The 25,217-nt window shown below is 41.3% G+C and overlaps 1 long non-coding RNA gene across 1 annotated transcript; it reads left to right on the plus strand.

Annotated features, from left to right (window-relative positions):
- Positions 1 to 118: 118 nt before the first annotated feature.
- LOC114602276 (uncharacterized) lies at positions 119 to 17,334 on the plus strand. The gene is made up of 3 exons (XR_003707887.2): positions 119 to 1,370; positions 13,380 to 13,452; positions 13,660 to 17,334. It is a non-coding gene; the product is annotated as an uncharacterized LOC114602276 (long non-coding RNA).
- Positions 17,335 to 25,217: the final 7,883 nt, after the last annotated feature.

Here is a 25,217-nt window from a genome sequence, read left to right on the forward strand (position 1 = left end):
GGCTGTGCAGCTCTCTGGGTAGCCGCCGCCGCCGGGAGGAGGCGAGGAAAGGGGAGGAGGCAGCGGCGGGAGGAGGAGGAGGAGCTGCCGCCGCCGCCAGTTTTCCTCACAGCTTCTCTCGGACGCGCCGCAGGATCAGGCCCGGCTGGCTGCCTTACCTGAAGGCAGCTGTCCTAAACCCGCTTACCTGAGGGGAATAAGTGTCTTTGGCTTCAATAGGACTGAAATCTTCTCTCTCATATATATGTATCTCTCTCACATATATTTATCGAATTTTCAATTTTATATTTCCAAAGAAGCATCTTACAAACTTTTTTAAATATCCAGTGACTTCCCTTCTTCTCTTTCCATGGTTCATTTTACATATGCATATTTTACTATAACCATTCAAATCAAAGTTTTCCACTTTTGCATCCATCAAAACTTATTTACTCTGTTGGATTTATCTTAACGCTGCCAGCATTTTCAGCTGTATGCAGTTATTTTCCATATATTCAATAAATGTTTTCCCGTCTTCTTTAAATGCATGTTCTTCTTGATCTCTTACTTTATAAAGTCTGCAAGTTCTGCATATTTTGTCAGCTTAAGTTGGAAAGACCTTGCTCACTTTCCATTTTTTGGGCTAATAACACACGGGCCACAGTTGTTGCATATATAAACAACCTTTTCTGACACCTAGGAATTAGTTATATCCAACAAAAAGGACTCTAGTTTTTTTTCAGAAAGTAGTTTTAAACATTTTTTCAATTCATTATAAATCATTTCCCAATACACTTTTACCTTTTTACATGTACATCACATGTAAAAAAAAGTTCCCTCTGCTTCTTTACACTTTCAACACATATCTGATTCTGTTTTTTAAATCTTAGTCAACCTATTCGGAGTTAAGTACCATCTATTAATCATTAATTCATTTTCAATGAATAACATGCTATAAATTTCAGGTCACTTTTCCAGAGTTTCTTCTAGAGGTTGAGATCTATATTGTGTATCTATATTGTATATCTATTGCCCAGTGTGTCATTGAGGCTTTAACAAGTTTGTCTTTTGCTTCCCATTCTAGTAGAAAATTTTACATTTTAGACAAAAGTTTGTCCTTATTTTGTAAGAGTTCTTTTTCAAATTGTGAGCTTTGGTCCAGAAATCCATTCTTTCGATCTAATTTAAACATAACATCTTTTAAAAATTGTTTTAATTGAGGGTTTTCTTGGCTTACAAAAGTACATATGTCGTCTCTTTATTTTCAGAGACCTGTTCTTTCCAGTGTCAGAAATCTGAATAGGACTTGCTTCTGAATAGGCATGGATAGGGCCTACTGCTTCTGAGGCTGCTCTCGTGTACATGCAGTTTTTACTGTGGCTGCTCAAAAGGTAAGCTGCAGTAAGAAGTGCTTGCTCACAATAGGACTTAGTTGGAGCTTTCTTTGTGTGTTGCAAAGCAAGCCCTACCTGGGGCTACCCAAGAGGTGATCTGAGTGATACTTCTTGAGAAAGAGGTTGAATTCAGGCCTCATCCCACTGACCTGCTGGGAGTAAGTCCCCTTGGGATCAGTGGGATTTATTTATGAGTAGGTAGGATTAGGGTTGCTGCTTTTTATTTATTAAATTTATATAGCGCCCTCCTTCTGAGGGTCACAGGGCAGTTTGCAGTACAGGCAGGCAACCATCCATTGACGTGAGGAATTGCGTTCCAAGGCACTGCACGTTTAAGTGCAATCACATATAATTGAAACACCATCGAGAAAGCCTGCAAACACCCCCTTCCACATTTTTTTGTGAAGTTTTTGGGTCACTTTGGGTTTGGCATGATGCGTTTGTGTGCTGTCATTCACGCACCTATGGAATGCACATAAACGGGGTTGCCTGTATAAAACCACAAAAAAGAAAACATAAATTCTTAGGCCGCAGCCATGTATATGAAGCTTTAATGCTTATTGCAGCACAATCCTACCCATATCTGCTCCGAAGTAAGATGATGCAAGAAGTGCTTTCTTAAGAAAGATGAAGGCTTTAGGCCTTGTCTTACCTGCTGGGAGTAAGCCCCCTTGGATTCAGTAGGGTTTACTTCTGAGTAGGATTACCACCCATCAGTTCTGGCATTTGTAGAACCCATAATATGAGACAAAATTCCTACTTGGCATAGGCCCATTAAAGTTTATTAAAAACTAACTTGGGTTCATTAATTTCAATAGTTGTAGTCTGAGTAGAACTTACTTGAATTCAACCCTGGGAATGAATCTCATTGAGCTCTATGATTTTTAACTAAATCCAATAATCCAAGAAGTAAGTAAGTCCAATAATCCAAGAACCTATGTCAAAATACAATGGCTACCCAGCTCTAAAATAGTGAACTTTAGGTTGTGACTTCTAAATCTGACTCTTATTGTGAAATAATTGTTAACAGAATTTTAACCAAAATATTTAAAATGTGTGGCAAAACGCAAAGAAATACACACTATTGCAAGTGTGTTGTAAGAATAATCATTGCAAGCCAATCACTGGGAAGAGTTTTTCTCCACTGGCAAAACATTGAGCTATTAGATTTTTGCTGCCTTGGTTATCATTCAAATTGAGCTAGACTTGCTCTTTGCTTTTTATCCATTCCCTAGAGAGGAAGAAATCATTTCCCTAACGGGGTAGGCTAGACTTGTAAATCTTCACAAAAGGACTGGGGAAAGAAAAGCACACATATACCAAGCAATGGAAGACGACGTATGTTGAATCCATATTGTAGGGGTTGCCAGTGCCTGCAGAGGCCTTCCCTAGCTCCGACAGGGTCCCCTCCTTTCCCCCTCAAAGTGCTTAAAAACATTTTCTTGCAGGAAATAGAATAGGCTGTAGTTTGTATTTCAGCACTGTGTGTGTTTATGTGTGTGTGGTGTCCGCAACATTTGCTCTGATTTACAGGTGTGCCCTTGGGCTCCCAAAAGTTGGTGACACTTGTTACATTTTTTATATCTATACATTGTTTCATTTCTCTATCCTACAAATATTTGAGAGTGTTTACAATGCCATCAGATTTTTGTTTCAGCCATGGCTTTGTCCCACAATCTGTTTTGCAAGTGACTGGTCTTAGACCTGGCATATACGAGGTGATAACAGAGACATGCTCCTCTGAGTAGGTGTGGTGCCTTCCTCCATAATTTGATAAGGGGAAAGGTATCTGTTATAGAATGTGCTTTTTAGGCAAGGAGTAAGCATGTTGCTTACCATTGTAATAACAAAGCATTGGATTAGACTGGAAACCGTGGTGTCTGTAAAATCCAGATTTTAAAAAAAATAATTATACAGGATGATTTGTTATTGTAGAATTGTGAAGTGTAGGTACAAAGCAATGCTCCTTCAGGCTCTCAAAATAAAATTTGTGGTCAGAGCTTACCCAAAACAAGTTTTTCAGGGCTCACTTAAAGGCGGGGGGAACAATCCACCCCAAGATTAGACACATTACATTCATTCATGCATTTAACATCCTGTCTAGTTTGGCCCCAGGAGGTGGTGTCATTTTCACTATGCATTCCTGATGAATAGAAGAGGTCCTTTTTGCAGCATTGTTTGCCCCATCACCTACCACAGGGGTGGGGAACCTGTGTCCCTCCAAAAGCTTTTGGACTATAACTCCCATCAGCCCCAGAGAGTATGGCCATCAATGATGGGAGTTGTACTCCAGTGACACCTGTAGGGCCAAAGGTTCCCCACCCCTGACCTACCAGGTTAATTGGATATTTATTATGAGGAAGTATTGTATTTTTTTAAAAAAAAAACCAACAACTGACATTTCACTACTCTTGTCACTAAGCTCTGAAACATATAAAAAGCTTGTTGTCACAACCATTATGGTTACCTAAAATAGAGGCCTCATGTTTAGTCCAATTGAAATGAATCCAACAGTACAATTCTATGAAATTGGGTGAATCTTTGTTAAGGTCCTCATGCCCCTTAGACAGGGATGGTAGGATCAATCAGTTTTGGTTCTTTCAGTTTCTTATTTTTCCTACATTCAGTTCTCTACATTTTTGCAGCATTTTTTCCTCTCCCGAAAATATGTCAATGTTTTAGTGTGAATGTCTCTTAATAAACATATTTTTATATGGAAATGTACACATTTTTGCAAGTATTTTCCCATAATATGGTGTATTCTTGTGTGCTATTTTCACTAATCTCATTTTTATGCACATGTTCTCCTAATGGATGCATTTTTGTGAACATTATTTCACTAGAGAACTACATCACAAAATTCGGATGTGTGACTTTCAAAGGATAGCTGTGTTTTGGTTCTCATATAAGTTTTGAAAGTGCGAATTTGGCTGATTTGCCTTTTAATGTGAACTGAATCAAATATCTTCCCTATTCTTAGATCAGTATTACATTTAAGAATATGAGCCTTAGATATATGCAGCCTCACTCTTCCACAGAATGGAATTATTACAGTAACTTTGCATTGAATACAACTCTTGCATAATTCTCAGCATACCCAGCAAGAAGTTTCTAGTTTTAGTTCCTGATCTTTTATGTAAATCTATTATTTTTTATGCTCTTCTTACTAAATAACTTCCTTTTGACACTCTTACTTCACTTCTTGAACATTAGAAACATCCTAATTAAGTAATCAGCCTTATAATCAGGAACTTGCTAATATGTGGCATTCAGATGCTATGGATACTGAAAGCTTTACAAAATGCCTGTTTGTTTCACAAACTGTTGGGAAAGCCAAAAGACAGAACATTGAAGCCCCCCCCCCCCAAAATTGACTCTGCTGCCATGATAGAGCACAAAGCAGCATGAAGTAAACAAATGAGACATGGTGCAGTAAATTTATGTCAACAAGCACCATTTTGCATCTGTTAAATTTGGTGAGAAAGCACACAAATGGCTCCAGTTGTGTCAATTTATACAACTTTTCACCAGTGGGTATGCCACTAATCTTTGCTTTAGTGACTAAAATACACGGCATCTGCAGTCTAGTTCAATGCCGGCAATTGGCAACGTTTCACAATGTATGTCATTTGTCAGAGTACTGACTATATTGCCGTTAATATACAAACCGAACTGTGGGGTGGTTACTGAACTGTCTATATTTAATCTGCCACAGGAAAAATATTCTAACCGTGTCAGGCAGACACTTCCCTAGAAGAATATGATACATCACTTTAGGCAAAAATTCAGTGTGTACTTAGTTTAACCCGTGAAATTCTTACATGGGAAGCATGTAGGGATGGGATATGCTTGGTCTAAAATAAAGAAGATTAAGGACGGGACTTAATTTTAGCTTCTTATTCCTCCTTTGCTAAGAAAATCTCACACAAAGCAGAAACAATGAGGCTTCAGGAGTAACACAAAGCATGCCAAAGTATTTTCATTCCCCCAGCTCAACAACATAATTAGTGGCAAGTCAGCAGAAGAAAGAGAGTAGCTGGTTGTTACCAGCTGATCAGTATATTCCTGGGAATCAGATTTCAGAATCTGAAGAAAACGTCTACAATTTACCTTTGGATTGAGATTTGGGGCTAAAATGAAAAAAGTAACAGATCACACCAGTAGCATGTTCCTCAGTTCCCATATCACATGGATACCTTACTGAATCCAGTTCTTATTTGCTGCCATTGTAGAAACTGGAGGGCTAATTTGTATGCTTTCTAGTTGCTTCTCTGCTGGGTCTGATTAGCATCACCTGGAAATTCCATCTTTTCTGCATTCAGTCTCATGCGGGAGAAAATCTTCTGGCTTAAATAAGATTAGTGTCACTTTAGTGGACTTTCCCCATGTTTTCTGTGTTACGGAGGTAAACTTTTGAACTTGTCAATTTTAAACTTTCAAAGCTAACCAGATACATACCTAATGGATTCTGACTCTTTTTTTTTACTTAAGGTAGAACTACACATCGCGTATAGTTCCATGATTCTTCTGGTAGAGACAGTTTTTTAAAAACAAAGCCACAACGCAGTCACTACACCCGCAATTTATTGTAGACTTATTGCCACCCTCTCCTGTGTTTATTTTTTTCCTCTGTGGATGCTTGAGGGCAATGATTCATAGCACTTGGGGCAAGAGCCTGGATATACTGGAGAGCTGGGGTGTCATGTTGCTACTGTCTTTACTTGTTGATCACTCACTCTTGCTTCCTGGTCCACTTTGCTGGCCAACGTGCTTCTTCCAGACTTCACTGTAGGTTCACTTTAGCCTCACCCAGAATCAGGAACACCACAGGAATAAAATATTGGGGGGGCAAGTAGGCCTCACCCCACATAATTGTTCACATGACGTGGCACACACACACCATCTGAATGGCAATGCCCATCAACTGGGGGGGGCCTCAAATATTTGGGGGGGGGGGACAAAGGAACCTCAGCCCCTAGGAGTTCGCTCCTATGCCCAGAATCATAGAATTACATTCAGCTCTACTGATAGACTGTATTTAAAACAGTGATATCAGTTTATGCCACCTGTTGAGAGTTAATGTGAATGAAAAGTCAGGTCTTGACTTACTCACTGAGAACAATTTTAGCATCCTACAAGCATAGACTCTGCAGGTGCATTTTGTTATTGGGATTGCTCGGTTTAGAAGATGAAGGCTAGGTGTGCAAGTTTGCTAAGAAAATAGCCTTTAGTCCACTTTTAGAGGATGGAAAGAGCTTCTACCCAAAAGAAGATGCAATTCCAGCTGTCACCATATTTAAGACTTCAAAGCTGGATTTAAAAACAAAAAAAACCCAACATTTGAACTAGAACTGAAAGTGATAGTCCATGTGCTATGCTTATGGAATGCCAAGTGGAAACCCAAGAGATGAATCTAGCCCAGGACGTGGGTGTTGGTGGATATGGCTGGTCATCATCAACTTCATCTTAATATCTTATAATTCCTCTTTTTTCTCTCTGTCCTTTTAATGATGATGGAACAGCTGCAAGGCTGTTCTAAACATCAAAACTATTGTTGTGATATATAAAAAATCTATAAAGCCTGACCAAGGTTGCAGTTAATGCTGAACCCAGCCGTTACAGATCATGCTGGGGTATGATCAAAACACTTCTACATCTACAAAGCATGTTAATCTTGAACTTTGGTTAGGAGGAACTTTGCTATTATTACTGTTCTTTCTCTTATGCACTCAATTTGGGGCTACCCTCAGGCTGCAGCTAGTGCAAAATACTATGGCTGTTGATGGTGACAGATTATCGCTAGCACGGCACTCCAGTGCTCAAAAGCTTGCATTGGTTACAGGACCAGGTTCAAGGTTCTTGTATTAATTTACAAGGACCTTAACTTGGGCCCAGGATGCCTATATAGTTATATCCCTGCCCAATCACTGAGGTCAGCGATTTTTCCCATAGCTTGGGTACACAGTTCATATCCATCGGGAGCCATCCTGCATTCAGCACTGAGGGTCCAGCTTTATGGAACTCCCTTTCCATTGAGACCAGAAAAGTCCATTCCCTGTTGAAAACCTGGCACCTAATGACGACCTATTTATTTCAGTCTGCATTTTAAGTGACAAACTTTTTAATTAACTTTATCTGGATGTGTTTTTTTAAGTTTATTGTACACTGCTTAGAGGTACTTTCAAATAAGTGGTATATAAATTGTCAGAATCAATCAATAATATTGCTAGTTATTAATTACTAAATATGCTTGGGGGTAACAAATTTTTTTATTTAAGCCAGACTGCTGCAGCACTCTGTGGTCAAAAGGTGCTTCAAGTGAGGAGCATTTATCTACGGTATTTTGCAGTGCCTTTGTCAGTTTGGAGCATTGAGTTGTTGTAGCCAAATAAAGCCTCCTCTGGGTAGAGATAGCATTGCATATAACCATTTAAAGGTAAGATGTCATAGTATCAGAGCTATATATTCCAGCCTGCAAGTATTTGCCACAGATTACGTCAATAAATCATGGCTTTGGGCTTCCATTGTCTCTAAGTTAGCTGGATGGGTTTAAAGTTGAGCAGCTTACCCAGTATACACACACCCATGCACACACAATGCCTCTTTACTATTCCCATACAAATGTCTAATCAATGTAATAAGCTTTCAATGTTGCATCTCTCCATGAAATTTGTGCCTGAGATGTCAGCTCTGAACCATGCAGCTGCACCAGCACAGCAGCTTGAGGGGACTTGCTATTTTTCAGAGGAACTTTGTGAAAGTGGTTGCATATCCTAGGTCAAGAAGACAAGAGTTTGAACTTTTACCAGGTGCAGCAGAGACAAAACACAATACTTCTTAGGGCCTTGCTTTTGTCTTCAGACCAGAGGAAAGCAGATCAAAGGGAAATGGAAAGAATGGGGCTTGCACGCTTTACATTTCCTGTTAGAAGAGACCTTGGGGAACAGTTGAAGTTTTGAGAAAGTCATGATTGTGTGAAGTCTTCTGGAATTATTCACAAGTAAATGGGTTCTATAGGGCCCTTGCATGCTGTAACTAAATTCCTTCCTTTCTAAACTGCTTTCCAGTCTGGAATTTTCCAAAGTACTTGTCTATTTATAGAGAATAGGTCCACCTGGTTACTGGATGAGATGATAAGAAATGTTTCATTCTTCTAAGAGCATAGTATGAAAGTACATGAAGCAGCAACCTTCCTGAAGCTAAGCAGATCTGGTCTAGTAATCACTGCCAGGTGAGGAAACAGCTAGACAATATAGTTTATACTGTCTCAAGATCCCTGGATAAAAACCATGATCTATAATAAATAAAAAATAAGGCTCAGGGGCTTATTTGTTCTATTTATTAGTTGCTTTTTTCAGAAAGGTGAATTCAAATTTACTTTTAAAAACAAGAAGAAAAACAACCCCTAAATGCTCACCAATTACATATATAAAAGAGCAGATCCAACAGAACCCCACTAAAAGATAAGGAGAAAATTAAGGTCCAAAGGCCTTAGTGCAGTGATGGCCAAACTTGGCCCTCCAGCTGTTTTGGGACTACAATTCCCATCATCCCTGACCACTGGTCCTGTTAGCTAGGGATGGTGGGAGTTGTAGTCCCAAACCAGCTGGAGGGCCAAGTTTGGCCATCACTGCCTTAGTAAATAAAAATGTTTTGCCAGGTACCTAAGAACCTAAGAAATAGGTTTGGTGGTGGGCATGTGTGTCTGGGGAGAGCATTTCACAAACAAGGAGCCACCACTTAGAAGGCCTTCTCTTAAGTCACCACGCTCCACACTATTCAGAGGAAGCACACAGAACAAGGGTTCAGATGACAAGTACAGGATCTGGTTCATATGAGAACAGGATGCTGGACTAGATGGGCTATTGATCTGATCTAGTAGGCTCTTCTTACGTTCTTATGTAAGCAACAGTAGTGGATCCAGAAGTAACCCCAAGCTTTGTACCTGCTCCTTCAGAAGGAGTGTAACCTCACCTAGAGCAGGCCATACCACATCCCACTAGTCTAGGGAACAGCACCTCAATCTTACAAGGATTAAACTTCAGTTTATTGGCACTTATACAGTCCCTGAGGCCAGACATCAATCTAGCACATCCACTGCCACGCCTGCAGATGTAAAAAACGGGCCTTCCCATTATCTGTATGTTCTCCTCTGAGCACCTGCAGTTGAGCTAGATCAGGGGTCTGCAACCTTTAAGACAAAAAGAGCCACTTGGACCCGTTTCCAAAGAAAAAAAAAACTGGGAGCCGCAAAACCATTGCGACATTTAAAACAAATATATCTCTAGAGCCGCGATCTGACAGCAGGCGGGAAGGTGACGTCGGGACGGTGCGTGACTAACGCACGCACCACCCCCAAGTGACATCACAGCCAATACAGCGCCCGCCACAGTGGGGAGTGTCGGGGCACACAATGCGCCTCCTCCCCTCGCTAGTATCCGCCCCGGAGCCGCAGCAAAGGTGTAAAAGACCCCTGAGCTAGATTGAGCCAGTGTGCTATCACTCCTAAACTTGCGATCAAGACTTGCAAATTTCTTGTACATCCTCATAGCCCAAATTTTCAGCTGTACTCCACAAGCCTCCTCCTTTCCCTTCCTCTGCTCCAAAAAGGAGGAATTTTGTGATCTAATCAACTGCATCTGGCTGCAATCTATTTGCAAAACAGGACACTCGGTTCCAAATTCAGATGGTTGTGACTTCACTTTAAAGGCAAGCTGGAACAAGATGTCCTCAATAAATAAGGTAAACCAACCCGTTTGCCTGAGACTTAAGTGACTTCACTCTAGTACCTCACCCACAAGAGGGAACAATGGAACATTACCAATTTCCTTGCCTTCAGGCAAGCATGAAAAATAAGCAGCTTCACTGCTAATGTTTCGTTGTTACCCTGTTTATTTTTAAAGTCCTTACCTATCCTTTTATTTTCACGTTTTGTTTCACTCCTCACAATGACACAAGCCCTTTGTATTTATTTTCCCTATTCATTTTGATATAATATATTCATTAGCAAACTCGGTGCTTTTAACAGCTAAAATTCAATCTATTTCCCTTAGTGCCCACTACTCCTTTTATTTCCTTCACCTTTTGTATTGTTCCTTACCATCTGTTCTGTTCTAACAAACCGTATTCTCCTGCCCAAGGCATCTCCTATTTACTGACTCCCCACCAGTTTTGTTTAATTCTTCCCAGTCAACTTCCAAATGCTACTGAGCATTGCATTAATCTTTATTAAAAACAGGAACTGTAGTGAGGCTGTGAAACAAATTGAGAGAAACCACAGACTCTTATTCTTTATGCCAATACTGAAGCAGATCCAGTGGGTGGTAGATATACATTTTTTAAAAACTGCCTAAGAAATGGTTTAAGAGCACAAATCCTTTCAATCTTTTATAAATTCTAAAGTGGGAACCATGTACATACACATCACAAAAAGGATTTTGCAACGTTACTAGCTTACATGGCAAAATCATGCAAAAGAAAACCCAAACAACCCCTTTCTGAAGGCAGCTCAGTGGACTTTGATGGGGGATAGCCACTGTGGCACTCAGAACAGGATGATGGACTTGATGAGCCATTGGCTTGCTCCAGCAAGCTCTTACATTCTCATGATACTGTAACTATACATTTGAATATACATTTAGTAGACTTTGTGCATCCAGACTGCAAAATGGGGGAAGGGCCATAGCTCAGTGGTAGAGCATTTGCCTTTCAAACAGAAGGTCCCAGGTTCATATCCAGGTAGGGATGGGAGAACTTCCTGAAATCCTGGAGGCCCGCTGCCAGTCAGTGCAGACAGTACTGAGCTAGCTGGACCAATGGTCTGACTTGATATAAGATAGCTTCCTATGTTTTCTATATTCCAAAATCAGATTGACCTGGGATCTGAAGGATGTTGGCCTGCCCTACTTTGGCCAGAAGAAAGAATTGTGGAGAATCTAATCAATGCAGTCTTCTTGCACCACAAGCCAGAGCAGGTCAGGCGATGTCCCGACCAAAGCTTCCAGGTGAGGTTAGGTGCACTTGCTGGTCTGTGCTACTAGTACACCTGTCCCTAAGGCAGGGCTGGGGAACTTTTGGTCTTCCCGGTGCTGTTGGACTCCCAACTCCTATCATCCCTGACCATTAGTTATGCTTGTTGGGGATGATGGGAGTCCAATAACGCCTGGAGGGCCACATGTCCCCCAGCCTTCCCCTAAGGTTTTCACCACACCCCAACCTCAACTGCAGAGGGGATGGGCCTGACAGGTGCTGCCCACGCACTCAGGTGGATAGGTGAATATTGGGGACTTTTTGTACATGACACCTAAATTGCGGGATACCCTAAATTATGGGCTGCCATCTGGCCTCACAGTGGCTTGCTTTGCAGCTAGCAGCAAGACATTATTCCTACATGTAGTATCTCAATTCATGGTGCAGGAACGAACACACATGTCTCTTTCTTCCCCAACATCCCGACATGTAGCTGCTTCACCCATGGTGAGCGGAAAGGTCTAAAGGGGGATCCTTAGCATGTTGTGAACCTTTGTGCAAGCAGGAATCCTGCAGTATTGGGGTTTCTGATCACAGAGAGGCTTGTAACCGTGTTCAGGAGAACATATGACATTCCTATTCAATGTGGAAAGGGTCAGGCTAGGAACAGGGCTTGTGTTCATGGCCCTATGGGGTAGCCTGTTCAGGAATAACACTCAAGCAAGGTTATTGTCTTGCGTGTTTCAGCTGGTGTTTGAGCCTTGTGTGAACTTACTTTGTATCCGGTTGCTTCCTTGTGAAGTCTGCATCTGTTGTGGGATTTTGTTGTTGTCGTTGGAAGTAAAGAGACGGTGCTTGCAGAAAGCTACCTCAACTACTGGAGGGAAGGTAGACAAAAAGGCAACCTGTTCTTTCTTCACTAATTCCTTCCCTCCGGACTATTTATTTCTGTACTCCACTGCTATACACACACACCAAACACCACCATCTTCGTTCTGTTGTTTTCAACTATTGTCTTAGGATTGTTTCTGCTTCTTTGTGATCAGCCGCTGAAAGGTAGGGATGTTGGGGAAGAGATGCAGTTCACCCTTGAAGGCCACCCTACTGAATTTGGGCTTTCCAAACCAATGCATTAACTGAAGCACACACACCCTTCAAAATTCACACTTCTCCAAATTTTGCAGCCAAGCAATGCATACAGAAATGCATCTGTTGGGGATAAAGAGTACATTAAATCAAAACAGTTAATGAAGTTCAGCAGGCAATTTACTGCATTCTGGTTCCTTTGAAAGCAGAGTAGACAAATATATGGAGAATACATTGATCAATAGCTGCAAGTCCATGATGGCTCTGAATTCCAGCTGCTGGGAATCACAAGCGCAAACAGTGCTGTTGCACTTGGGTCCTTCATAGGCGTTGAGCTGGCCACTGTCAGAACAGCATGCTGGACTAGATAGGCTTTTGGTCTGATCCTGCAGTAAAACCAAAATTCTTACACAGGTATGTTCAGAGGCAAACACATGACTAATATCTGCACTGCACTGATCTTCTGTTGCAGAATCTGCGTTTAGATATATTCTTAATGCAATTCCTACATGCATTTTTCATTCCAGTATTTCCACTCACATAATTTCTCCATATGCGCAGCATTGTAGCAAACATAGTATATATACATTGAAAAACCAATAGCACCAATACAAATATTATGAAAGAGATTCATTTGCCTTTTAGCCCTGTTCATTTTCTTTGAAATGACCTGTCCTAGATTTTTAGATTAAAAATAACAAGTATGTAATTCATAAATACCACATGAATTTGATATAAAAAAAATTAAAACCTTACCTACGGTACTTCAGTACCTGACTTGTATATTTATGTGACTATTGTTAGAAGTGACTAATTGGGTTTGATTAGCTTCATCATTAATATTCTGTCCATAATTTAACATGCTTCAATAAAATACCCTAAAGCAGTATAATGATTAGATTTCAGGAATATGTGTTTTGCAATTAAGTTGCTCTTGATTTTGATATGCAGATTAAGAAATGGTGGTCTCGTCTAAAAAAAAAATACTGCCCTTATTAACTCAGCAGTATACTCTGAAGATTAGGTAAGAAATCCAAGATTTTCTCTTTGTATATACTAGTTAAAATGTATTTCAATCAAGCATATGTGAGCAAATCAGATTTGATTAGTTAAGTTCACAGTCATTCTATCTAAATGAATAATGTGTCACCTAACATTGCAAAAATTTGATTAATAGTTTATCAGTTAATTAAAAATGTGGTTTAATTTTTCTTTTCTTTCTTTTTTTTAGGATAATGCAAGGTAGATAGTCCTTGCGTTCATCACAAATGCAAATAGCTTTATCTTGAATCTATTGTTCTTCTTCATTCCATAGCCAACTGGCAGAGAAATAAAGATCTGAGAGTGATCTCTGTAAGAGCAAAGTAGTAAAACTTTTGTTTGCTTACACATATGGCTGCCAGTTGTCTTAAGTTCAAGAGGAAGAGACAAAGGTTTTTCATCTGTGTCTGGAGCCGACAAAAATTGCTCTTCCTTTCCCCTTGTCTCTTTTTTTGGCCCAGCTCTGGTGACCTTTGAACATTCTCCTGACCACATGGGAAGCACTCGTCTGTGAGCCAGCACCATGGGGTAGGGGGCTGCATCTGAATGATGCAGGCCACCTAGTCAGGGCTGATCATATAGAATGGGGACCTGGTGAACACATGCAATCAGCTTTATCCACATGGTTGAGTCATTGAAGTTGCATCATGCCACAGCTGGAAGAGCCCAGCTGTTAGTGGCGCATAGGACCCAACTAGATCTGGGGGTGAGGGTGATCCATGTGGGTGGGGCTGATTTCTTGTGTGCTTCCCAGGTGCCCATTCCTCTGGGAGACACCCCACATGATCAGCCCTGTGGTTTGTGGTTGGGTTTTCTCAAGGACAAGTGGTTCCCATGTATTCAGGGAAACGTTGAAATGTTGAAAAGTGAGCAAAGCCAGGCCCCCAAAAAATGCAGGATAAGGGGAAGACTCCTCGGGAATCACAGTCTCCTCACAAGTATGGTCCTATTTGACATCAGCTACCAGTTTGCTTGTGTATCACTTGTTGCCTAGCATGTATGGGATAAACAAACCAGGTGGCCTTGGTGATTGTGTTACCTTCAAACCAGGAGTTGTGGCTTGTTGCTCCCTAACAAATCATGATTGCTCACCAACTTGTAGCCATGGTTTGTGGTTGACTTGTTACAGAGGATGAACCATGATAAACTTGTGGTCAGGGGAAGAACTAAGTGGGAGTAATATTGTAGTGGGCACAAGTACGCAGCTCATTCCTGATATAAGCCAAGTCCAGCTTACAATTATGTAAGAACGTGTTCAGTGTCTGCAAAAATGGAAACAGCTGGGAGTTGCAGCTGAGTCTTATAAAAAGTCACAGCTAGGAGGTTCCTTCAGAACTCTGAAGGCAGTTGTGGACAAAAATTTGGTGCGTCTCCTGCCTCTCACACTCTGTTCTAAATCATTGTTGTGGTGCCCAGTGCAGCCAAATTGGTTGCACTACCCAAAAATTGTTTTTCTGAGGGATCCCTGAAATCTCATCACATATAAAACAGGAGAATGCATAACAGCATCATTTTTTAGCAAAACTGTTTATTAATTTTTCTATCTTTTGTACATTCTTATTCTATACTTCAACCCATAAGGGATTCCAGAGCTTCTAACAATTCATTAAAAATTGGTCAGTTAAAATCTAAGCAAGTATGGACATAATAAAGTTAAGAAACTACCGAACAGCAAAAATAATTACCACAACCCAATAAAATCAGGTCCAAATAAATATAAAACAGTTGTTTAAAAGCTATGAAAAGCTAGAAATGAAACGTGCTGAGCTGTGATAGCGAATCCCATAGCTTTGGCAAACGTGTTGCTTCCAAAGTTATGTAGCCCTGAACCCAAAATACGTTCCAGTAATAAAGAGTAATTTAGCACATGGCCTACATCTGGCCAATGTGGAGCTATCCAATGTTTAGTGAAAGGTCTTTCCAAAAACTGGGTAAGTATTTTTGGCTGATGAGCACTGTCGCTCAGATACAATAACTGGCATTTCTTTTTAGAGCAACTTGAGAATTGGATCATTCTTTTTGGTAGGTTTATGAACTGTACATCTATATTTGCATGCACACACATGGAAGCAATCGTGCAGTTTTCCAAATTGTTTTCTTCTTCTAAAGGTGTTTTATGAGCAAACGCTAATATTTTTCATGTGGTTGGATTCTGTTTTTGCTGCTTCCATGAAATACCACCCAACCGTTTTTGTTTGTTTGTTTGTTTTTTGGTAGATCTATATTTGACATTTGACTCACTGTTGAAACAATACAAAGTGATCAGTGGTCACCTGCAGAGCCCAAACCGCCTTGGGTCAGCTCAATCCAAATGAACCCAAGGCTCATCAGTAATATCATAGTTGCACTGAACTGTAAACTGGGTGTATGCTATACACTCTAAAAGAAATCCAGAGTGATCCATTGTCCCTCCTGCACAGTTAGCCTTGTAAACCTATTCTGTCCAATCCTATTTAGCTTCTGATGAAAATACATGCATAAAATTAGACCTTTATCTTCAGCCAAGCTAGACCAATTTTGGTCAGCAAAAAGTGCAGCTCAAAATGGTTCCTTAAGCTATGTTGATTGTCTCCAGCGAGGTCCTGCCCAGAGTAGATCTATTAGAATTAATGGACCTAAGTTATCATTGCTATAATTAATATATTAATCACATTTTACAATACTTTACCAAGGTGATTGACACATTAGGCAATTAAAAACACAAAAACTACAAATACATTTAAAACAAGATGAAAATCCTACCAAAAGGACGCTCATGGTAAAGACCCATTTATCCAGTTGGAAAAACCTGTTGGAACAAAACAAAAAAAAAGTATTCAGCTGCTAGTTGTGTGCATAAATTTCCATGGATCTACTTTGAGTGGACTAATATTGGACACAGCCCATCTTTTTGGATCACTATTCTAGAGAAATTGCACTCTCCTCTTGCCTTCAGTTGTAGGAAATTATAGCAAATCCTTTTTTGTGCACGCACACACACGTCAGTGATAGATCTAGCAAGATTTCCAGTTGATTTCAATCTTAACTGTGAGTGTCCAGCACTTTGAAAATGCAGGGCCCCTAATGACTTAGCTCTAGATGTGTATACCTGCGACAGATAGCAACTAATTGCTCATGGATAATGATGTAATAGGTTTCCCATCCAACATTAATATGTAGCTATATTAATATATCACAACCTGGTAATGTGGTATGACTAGGATCTATATCAAATGATTATGTCAATGGGCCATTAAGCAAATAGTATATTAAACCCAGAGTACAGCATGAGCCTCTGAATAGAAGTGTACGTCGAGAACTTAAGTGAGACTCTAAAAAACACAGGCATTAACATGCAGATGGAAAGAGGGTCACATGATTGTTTTTGCAAGTCCTACAGACAATTGAGTTTGCATTCTGTCTGTATCCCATCCAAATTTTAGAATGCCATGAGGGTGCGAAGTGGGGGTTGATTGGGCATGATTCCTGCCTGGGACGTTGTGATGTGTAATTATTGGTATAGAAACAGATCTAAGATCACCACGTCCTGGTGAGGTTGATTGTTCCAGGACAGCAAGTCTCCTAAGGTCCTGCTTACCCAACAAGGAATCAGAAGCTCTCGTCTCATCCTAGCAGTGACCAAAATGGTAGACAGCTTTGCAGGCATTAAGTTTTGTGTGTGTATATATGGAGTGCGGGAATAAATAGTCTGGTAAGATGGCTGGTTGTTGGAATAAGGAAACTTAAGGTTTATTACTCCTGGGAGATAAAGCCATTCTGAGCACAAGCTTACATGTTGCTATCATGGAGTCATGAGGTTAACAAGAGGAAGCTCCAAGACCAAGGGATATAGAGAAAGACTAGCTGGACAAGAAGGAAGGAAGGAAGGAAGGGAAGGGAGGAAGGAAGGAAGGAAGGAAGGAAGGAAGGAAGGAAGGAAGGAAGGAAGGAAGGAAGGAAGGAAGGGAAGCCTGAACAAACACACTCTACATGGCAACAAGTGGAAGGAATCAGTGACGGAAAAAGAGACTACATTTCTATTGACCCCGCCCCGGTTCAGGTGATTTATTGCAGGTGTTGATTTATTATAGGTGTTTACTCTCAACAGCTGGATGATTGAATGGCGGGAGGAGGATGCAGGTAGGCTCATTTCTGCACCCTTTCACACAGCCCTTTACCTTTCCATCCAGACAAGCAAAAGTCATCTGCAGAATTCAAGACGCATTCAAAACAGGCAAAAGCAGTCAAGGAAGATGCAATGAGGTATGGGGCCTGCCATACCTCCTGAGGGCCACAACCAGCCTTTAGTCCTAAGGTTCCCCACTCTAGGAATATGCAACAGGGAGGAGGAAGAGGAGATGGGTGCAAACAGGGAGGGGAGTCCTCTAACCAGCCCTTAATAGCAGCTCCACACATGACACAGATGCAGAAGGACAGGAAAGTCAAACTTATTTGAACCCTTATAACCTGTTTCAAGTGTTCATTTGTTCTTGGCATTTATATCCTGCCCAATGAACCATGCCTTTGGGTATTTCACAGATTTAAAAATAAATGCAATACAAATGCAGTCAAAATAAAAACAATCAATAAAAGAAACTTGCATCGCTATAATTCATGCGAAAGCAGTGTAAGATTAAGAACATTAAAAGCAGCTCTGAAAGTCGGCATCAGTGTGTGTGTGTAAACTAGCGCAAAAGGCTTGCAGCCAACTACAAGGTCCTACTTGGAATAGACCCGATGAAATAACTGACCTTAAGTTAGTTGTGCCCATTAACTTCAATGGACCTGCTCTGAGTAGGCTTAGCATTGGACACCACCCAAAATAACCATTGTTTTTAAAAAGTCTGGGAGAATAAAAATGCCTTCACCTGGTGCTGAATGCAGGTGTCAGGCAAGCTTCTTTGGGGACAGCATTCCTTCACTAGGGTGCCACTACTCAGAAGTAAGCACAGGAACTAAAACAAAAGAAGCTGCTGCATACAGAGTCAGGTCTTTGTTCAATCTAGCCCAATATTGTCTATACTGTACTGACTGGCAGTTGTTTTCCGGTATTTCAAACAGAAGTCTTTCCCATCGCTACCTGGAGACACCAGGGGTTGAACCAGGTACCTTATGCATGAAAAGCAGACGCTCTACCACTAACCTGTGGACCTGCCCTGGAGCATCCTCTCTCCTCCTAAACATACATTGCAGGGAGTTGAGCTAGATAACCCGTTGGGTCCCTTCCAACTCTACAATTCTATGATTCTATTATTCAAATCAGGTTGCGTCTTTCTTGTAGCCTTTTTAACTTGATGTGTTGACTTCTCCATAATTAATCCGAGGCCCAGACATCATGGTCAGATGTGATTTCACATGGCTGAACTTTGCTTCATTTGAATCTTTTCCCTATGCATCATTAGAAGTTATAACTGTAATAGGATGACGATATTACTGCAATACTAATATTGTGCTGTCCATTCCTGCTCCGAGCAGTGGTCTTAATGGGCATTGGAAGCAGTCATTGTAAAGATGGCATGTGACGTACCTGTGCGTTTGAAATCTATTGCCTTTTAGAAAGAAGATGAATAGAGGAAAAGCAGCAGGTCCAGATGGCTTGACCAACTGTACTCACTGCATAAGCTGGGAGGGGAAATGTGTTAATTAGCAAGCCACTCAGGCCTTGGTTTTTCAAAACTATCATTCAACATAGTGGGCTTAATTTGAGGCAGGGCTGAGCCCTGGAACCTGTTTTAATTAATGTCAGGGCCCCATCACAGAGCAAGTGATGAGATGATAAAGTGTCCCAAAGCACATGTAGAGCTAGTTAATTATATGTACACTCATAACTCATGAGTTGTATCATGCACCAAGGAGCGAACACAGATTAATCACTGCCAACAGAACTTTTATACTACCCTATGTGTCATCTACAATGCAATGGGTTGGACCCAGACTAAGTTAACTGGATCTGGTTCCTATGCTGTCATGGATGCTTTAGTTGAGATTCCTGCATTGCAGGGGGTTGGACTAGATGACCCTTGGGATCCCTTCCAACTCTAGAATACTCTTGATTCCTTGATTCTATGAAATCAATGGAACTTAGTAACATTGGAAGTTGTCTTCTGCCAAGTCAAACCATTGGTGTATTGTCAACACTGACTGGCAGTAACTCTTCGGTGTTCCCAGCCCTACCTGGAGATGCTGGTGGTTGAGCCTGGGACCTTTTGAACAAAAGGCCACTGAGTTACGGTAACTCCCCCTTAACGTAAGTCATGCTTAATTTGTCACATTGATTTCAATGGGACCTAAGTTCCACTTAGTTGGGATCCAATTCAATGGCTTGAATTCAAATGTGTGGCTGTTTTGGCATGTGGAACAGATCTGAAATCTTATGGAAAGACTGTTTTGCATCTTATCCTAGAGAGCTATCCAAGGAAAGCAAATCTAAACCCAAAAGAGAAGTATGAGAACGATTAGCATCCTCTATCCTATTGCTGCATTGCATGAGCTCTTGAGTGAGGCTTTGCAGAGCAGCACCAGTGACTAATTTTCCTCTACTCACCATTATTTGCATCCAGGCGAATGCTTTTTCAATGGAGCCTGTTGTGGACAGTTTTGGTCTCCTCATCCCAAACAGAATGTTGCAGAGCTGGAAAAGGTTCAGAAAGGACAACCAGAGTGATCAAAGGGCTATTGCAACTCCCCTCTTGGGGGCTTTTTTCTAAACTAATTCTTTGAACGATTGACAGAGATGCTGTTCAACCAAACTCTACATTGATTTGAATCAGAGTTGCACAATCTGAACATTTTCAGAAACCGAGCTGCGAAACTTTCATAGTCAATTAGCTTTTGTATCTTAGGATAGAAGGTAGAAAAAGCAGCAAGCTTCTTGAAGCTAAGCAGGTCTGGACCTAGCCAGTGCCTGGATGGGAGGCCATGAGGAGTCATATGTGAACCAGCTTGAGCTGGATGTTGTAGCAATAAAATCCACTCATCCATCCATCCTGAATCCCAAAGCTGAACTCAGATGAACTTCAGAATCCAATGCCTGAGGGACGGTTCATGCACACACATTTTCCCCTTGATAACTGCAGCATGTTTGAATGAGCCACCGAAGAGTGAACAAATCTGATGTAACATTTGTACCACTTCACACAACCTTGATGCATTTCATTGGAGTCAGCTCATGGGTTCAGGTAAGGTTTCAAAGAAGACAACAAGAATCACTGCCTGCCAGTTTTCTTTCAAAGAGTGGAGAAGGGGGTGAGGAAATGAAGCAACTCATCTTATTGCGGAGTATGATTAAAAATGGCATAAATAAATATTTCTGCAAGAATAAAGTCTCCAGCTAGTTAGAAGATAAGGTCAGGATCCAAAGAACAAAGCAAGTAATTCCATATTTCCCAAAGGGGCTTTGGACTTGTGTTCCTCAAACAGCAGACTCCCTCAACTACAAACCCCAGGCTGAATTATTTCATTTCTATGCTATCCTTTCTCTAAGGAAGTGGCGAGGAACCTCAGGTCCAGGGATTAAATACTACTGTACAGCCAAATACTCTCCCCCAGGGCACACCCCTCAGTACCCCTGCTTCACACCCCAGCTAGTTTTGCCTTGCTGTGCTGTGTTTCTGAACTCTGATAGTGTCTATTGCTTATCTGTACTGAAGACAGGTGTGTGAGACTGGACTGAAGACAGAGAGGTGTGTGAGAACGTGTGTAGACATTCGCCTACTGTACAAAGGGTTTTTAAAACAAAAAAATGCAGGGAATTAAAGAACTGAATTCCACCCAATGCCTACTTTCGACCACAGTAAATTAGCTCAACATTCTGACCACTACACCATACTGTCAAAGTGCTTTTGTAATGGAAGGTTTCAAAAGCAGTTTATGGTATAGCCAGGCACAAGGTTAGTTTAAACCAGTTGTTCCCAATGTGGGTGGTGCTGCCCCCTTTCAAGGCTGGGAGAATTACTCAGGGTGGCACTATAGGGCAAGGGGGAAGCAGGGAGTGCTGGAGGTGTAAATGACTGGCATCACTGGATCAAGTTCATCCATTTTGCTGAATTAACTCATTGGTTTTAATTGAATTTTGAATAAATGTGCAATTCATTGTTACTGCTTTGAATTGTATTGTGTTGTTACCTTCTTTAGTGGGTTGTGCTAGCCATTTTTCTGAATATTGGTTTTTTTATAGGGTAGGGGGCACCGGGGATGAGCTTATGGAACCAAGTGGGTGGTGGTGCCAAAAAGTTTGGAAACCACTGGTTTAAATCATTCTATTAGAACGTGCATGAGCTTTTGAGTGTGTCTAAAGTTGCTCTATGGATCCTGGCCAGAATGAATGAAATTCCTGTTAAAAGATGAAATCAGAACAGGAAAAAGAAAAGGGAGCACTAAACTAAAAAGGGAGGAGGCAGAATGCCGGGTAATTCTAGAAAACGATATAAACTTCTTTGGAACAATAGAAATTGGAACGTTTCTCTCATCTCCAAGAATGTTCATACACTGATAATATATACAATCTAGGATATATATATATATATATATATATATATATATATATATATATATTTTCATAGATACCTGTTCAAGGAGAACCCTTCCACAAGCATTGCAACTTGCCATTTCCTTCATGACACCAGGAGAAATTCATAAATCTGGAACATTTGGGACAAAACCATCTGGCTCAGAGACCACCCGCCCTACATCAGCGCTTCAGTTGCAAGAGATATAATTTCTCATGGAATAAAATCCAGACCTCAAGCCACGAACGGCATCTGGCTATGATAAAGCTTTTATCCACCTAAGGGTATATGGACGGTGCTCAAACCTCCCAGTTAAAGCTGGAGACTTGGGTTAAACGAAACCAATGGCAGCTGCTTCATACCAAGCTAGATTTTCTTTTGGTCCATCTAGCCTGGTATTGTCTACTCTGACAGACAGTGGCTCTCCAGGCAGGAGATACCAGAGCCTGAGCCTAGATGTCACACTCCAAGGGGGGTCCCCCAGGGGCTAGCACCCCACAGCTCATCCACACTGTTCCTTGGAGAGCATGCTTCCTGCCCCTCCATTAGTTCTCCATCACGACTTTCTCCTCTGCATCGTTGCCTTCCCACACTTTCCCCTCCCACAATCCAGATTTTCTCATACCCTCTCCTTTTCTGCATTATCAAGACTTTTCTCTCGGGACTCCTTACTTAACTGACTGCTAACACCTGGTTGTTAAAGATCTGCACAGGAGACTCTCTTGGGAGACAGAGGCCTAAGAGAGGGTGGTCTCTGTGGCAGTCCTTAAATTCCCTCCCCACTGAGGTGTGTCCAGTTATCTTTATTGTATTTTGCCATAAGCTGAAGATGCACCTCTTTACCTCAGCCTCTGACAAGTTTGTTTTGTGGGACCCACCTCTTTTGTGTTCTGTTCCATTTGGAAGAGTTGGACACATCTTATCATTGTAATGGTTTCATCTGTTTTTATAGCTGTATTTTTCATGGTTGTAACTCTCCTTTGGGCCTTAAAAAAAAAACTTAGAAAGAAATAAAAACAGGGTTAGTTTAGGGAAATATTTCAGCAGGGTGATAATAAACAACCTTTGCATTTTAGTATGTTAGAAGCATAAGAATAAATAAAGGTTCCAAACATTAATAGTAGAAGACTGACAGCTTCTTAGAAAGCAGTGGATAAAAAACCCCTGATCTTAACAATAGAAGACCTAAGAATGCTTAGGATAGGGATTTGCAACACAAAGAACTTGAAGGGAAGGGATCTTGCAAAAAAATGGAGGTGTCAAGACTTTCTTTGTGATACTTTCATAAAGAAAGACCCAGTTTTGCAAATTAAAAAAAAAAGGGTTCTTTAGGATTCAGCTTACTAAATTCTTCTGTGCCATTTATGGACCATTTCTGCATGTAATACAGGAAATTAGGGCCATAAAAATGACATATGCCCCAAATTAGTCTGTTTTCATACTCACAAACTCCCCAAGCAGCTGTATTTAACTTTGACCCAAACATTCACCTCGGGGTGATTTCCTTGGAGGAGCTGGAATCAGATGGAAAAGCGCTCATGATTCTCGGGAGAATATTTTACGTGGTTACCCAAACTGTTTCTTTTCTTCCCAAAAATATAGGTTCCCCTCTGCGCTGTTCAGTGACCCTTACAGACAGCACCCACAAAGGGAGTCTCAGTGCTATTTCATACGATCATTTGGCGCTTCTTAAATGCATCTGGTAAAAACATAGGTCATATAACATTATTTCCTTTGACCCTCCAATTATCAGTGGCTTTAATTGACACCTCCCCTCCACACATAACATACTTCATAAACTATGAGAGCCTTACCCCACATAGGCCCGCTTGACTACCTCAATCTGTGGAACTGGCACTGTTACAAGGTGCCACATTATACCCATTCCACATTGGTAATCAATCTATCTTTTAGTGTGGCAGCACCTACACTTTGGAACTCCCTGCCCATTGACATCAAGAAAGCGCCTTCCCTTTTTCTTTTTGTTTAGACAAGCCTTTAGAAAGTTGGTGTGAGTTTCAATGTGTTTTTATTCTTTCGTTATGTTAACTTTTTGAAAGTCTTAAAATTATTGTTGTCGAGTTTTCTTATTGTTTTACCTTTAAACCACTTTTAGCGTTGTTGGGTATTTTTACAATCAAGCTATGTATAATTTTTATGAAACAACAAAAATAATAGATAAATGAACTCATAGAGCTGCTGCTGATCAGTGTAGTCGAGAGAGAGATAGATAATGATAATTTTAATGATAATTTATTATTTATACCCCACCCATCTAACTGGGTTTCCCCAGCCACTCTGGGCGGCTTCCAACGAAGTATCAAAACAGAGTGGTCTGTCAAACATTAAAAGCTTCCCTAAACAGGGCTGCCTTCAGATGTCTTCTAAAAGTCTGGTAGTTGTTGTTCTCTTTGACATCTGGTGATAGGGCGTTCTACAGGGCAGGCGCCACTACGAGAAGGCCCTTTGCCTGGTTCCCTGTAACTTGGGTTCTCGCAGTGAGGGAACCGCCAGAAGGCCCTCAGCACTGGACCTCAGTATCTGGGCAGAATGATGGGGGTGGAGACACTCCTTCAGGTATACTGGACCGAGGCCATTTAGGGCTTTAAAGGTCAGCACCAACACTTTGAATTGTGCTGGGAAATGTACTGGGAGCCAAAGTAGGTTTTTCAAGGCCGGTGTTATGTGGTCTCGGTGGCCGCTCCCAGTCACCAGTCTAGCTGCCACATTCTGGATTAGTTGTAGTTTCCAGGTCACCTTCAAAGGTAGCCCCGCATAGAGCACATTGCAGTAGTCCAAGCGGGAGATAACCAGAGCATGCACCACTCTGGTGAGGCAGTCCGCAGGCAGATAGGGTCTCAGCCTGCGTACCAGATGAAGCTGGTAAACAACTGCCCTGGATACAGAATTGACCTGTGCCTCCGTGGACAGCTGTGAGTCCAAAATGACTCCCAGGCTGCGCACCTGGTCCTTCAGGGGCACAGTTACCCCATTCAGGACCAGGGAATCCTCCACACCTGCTCGCCTCCTGTCCCCCAAAAACAGTACTTCTGTCTTGTCAGGATTCAACCTCAATCTGTTAGCCACCATCCATCCTCCAACCGCCTCCAGACACTCACACAGGACCTTCACTGCCTTCACTGGTTCTGATTTGAAAGAGAGGTAGAGCTGGGTATCATCCGCATATTGATGAACACCCAACCCAAACCCCCTGATGATCTCTCCCAGCAGCTGCATGCAGATGTTGAAAAGCATGGGGGAG

Source organism: Podarcis muralis, chromosome 7 (genome assembly GCF_964188315.1).
Source record: "Podarcis muralis chromosome 7, rPodMur119.hap1.1, whole genome shotgun sequence".
Classification (NCBI taxonomy): Eukaryota; Metazoa; Chordata; class Lepidosauria; order Squamata; family Lacertidae; genus Podarcis; species Podarcis muralis.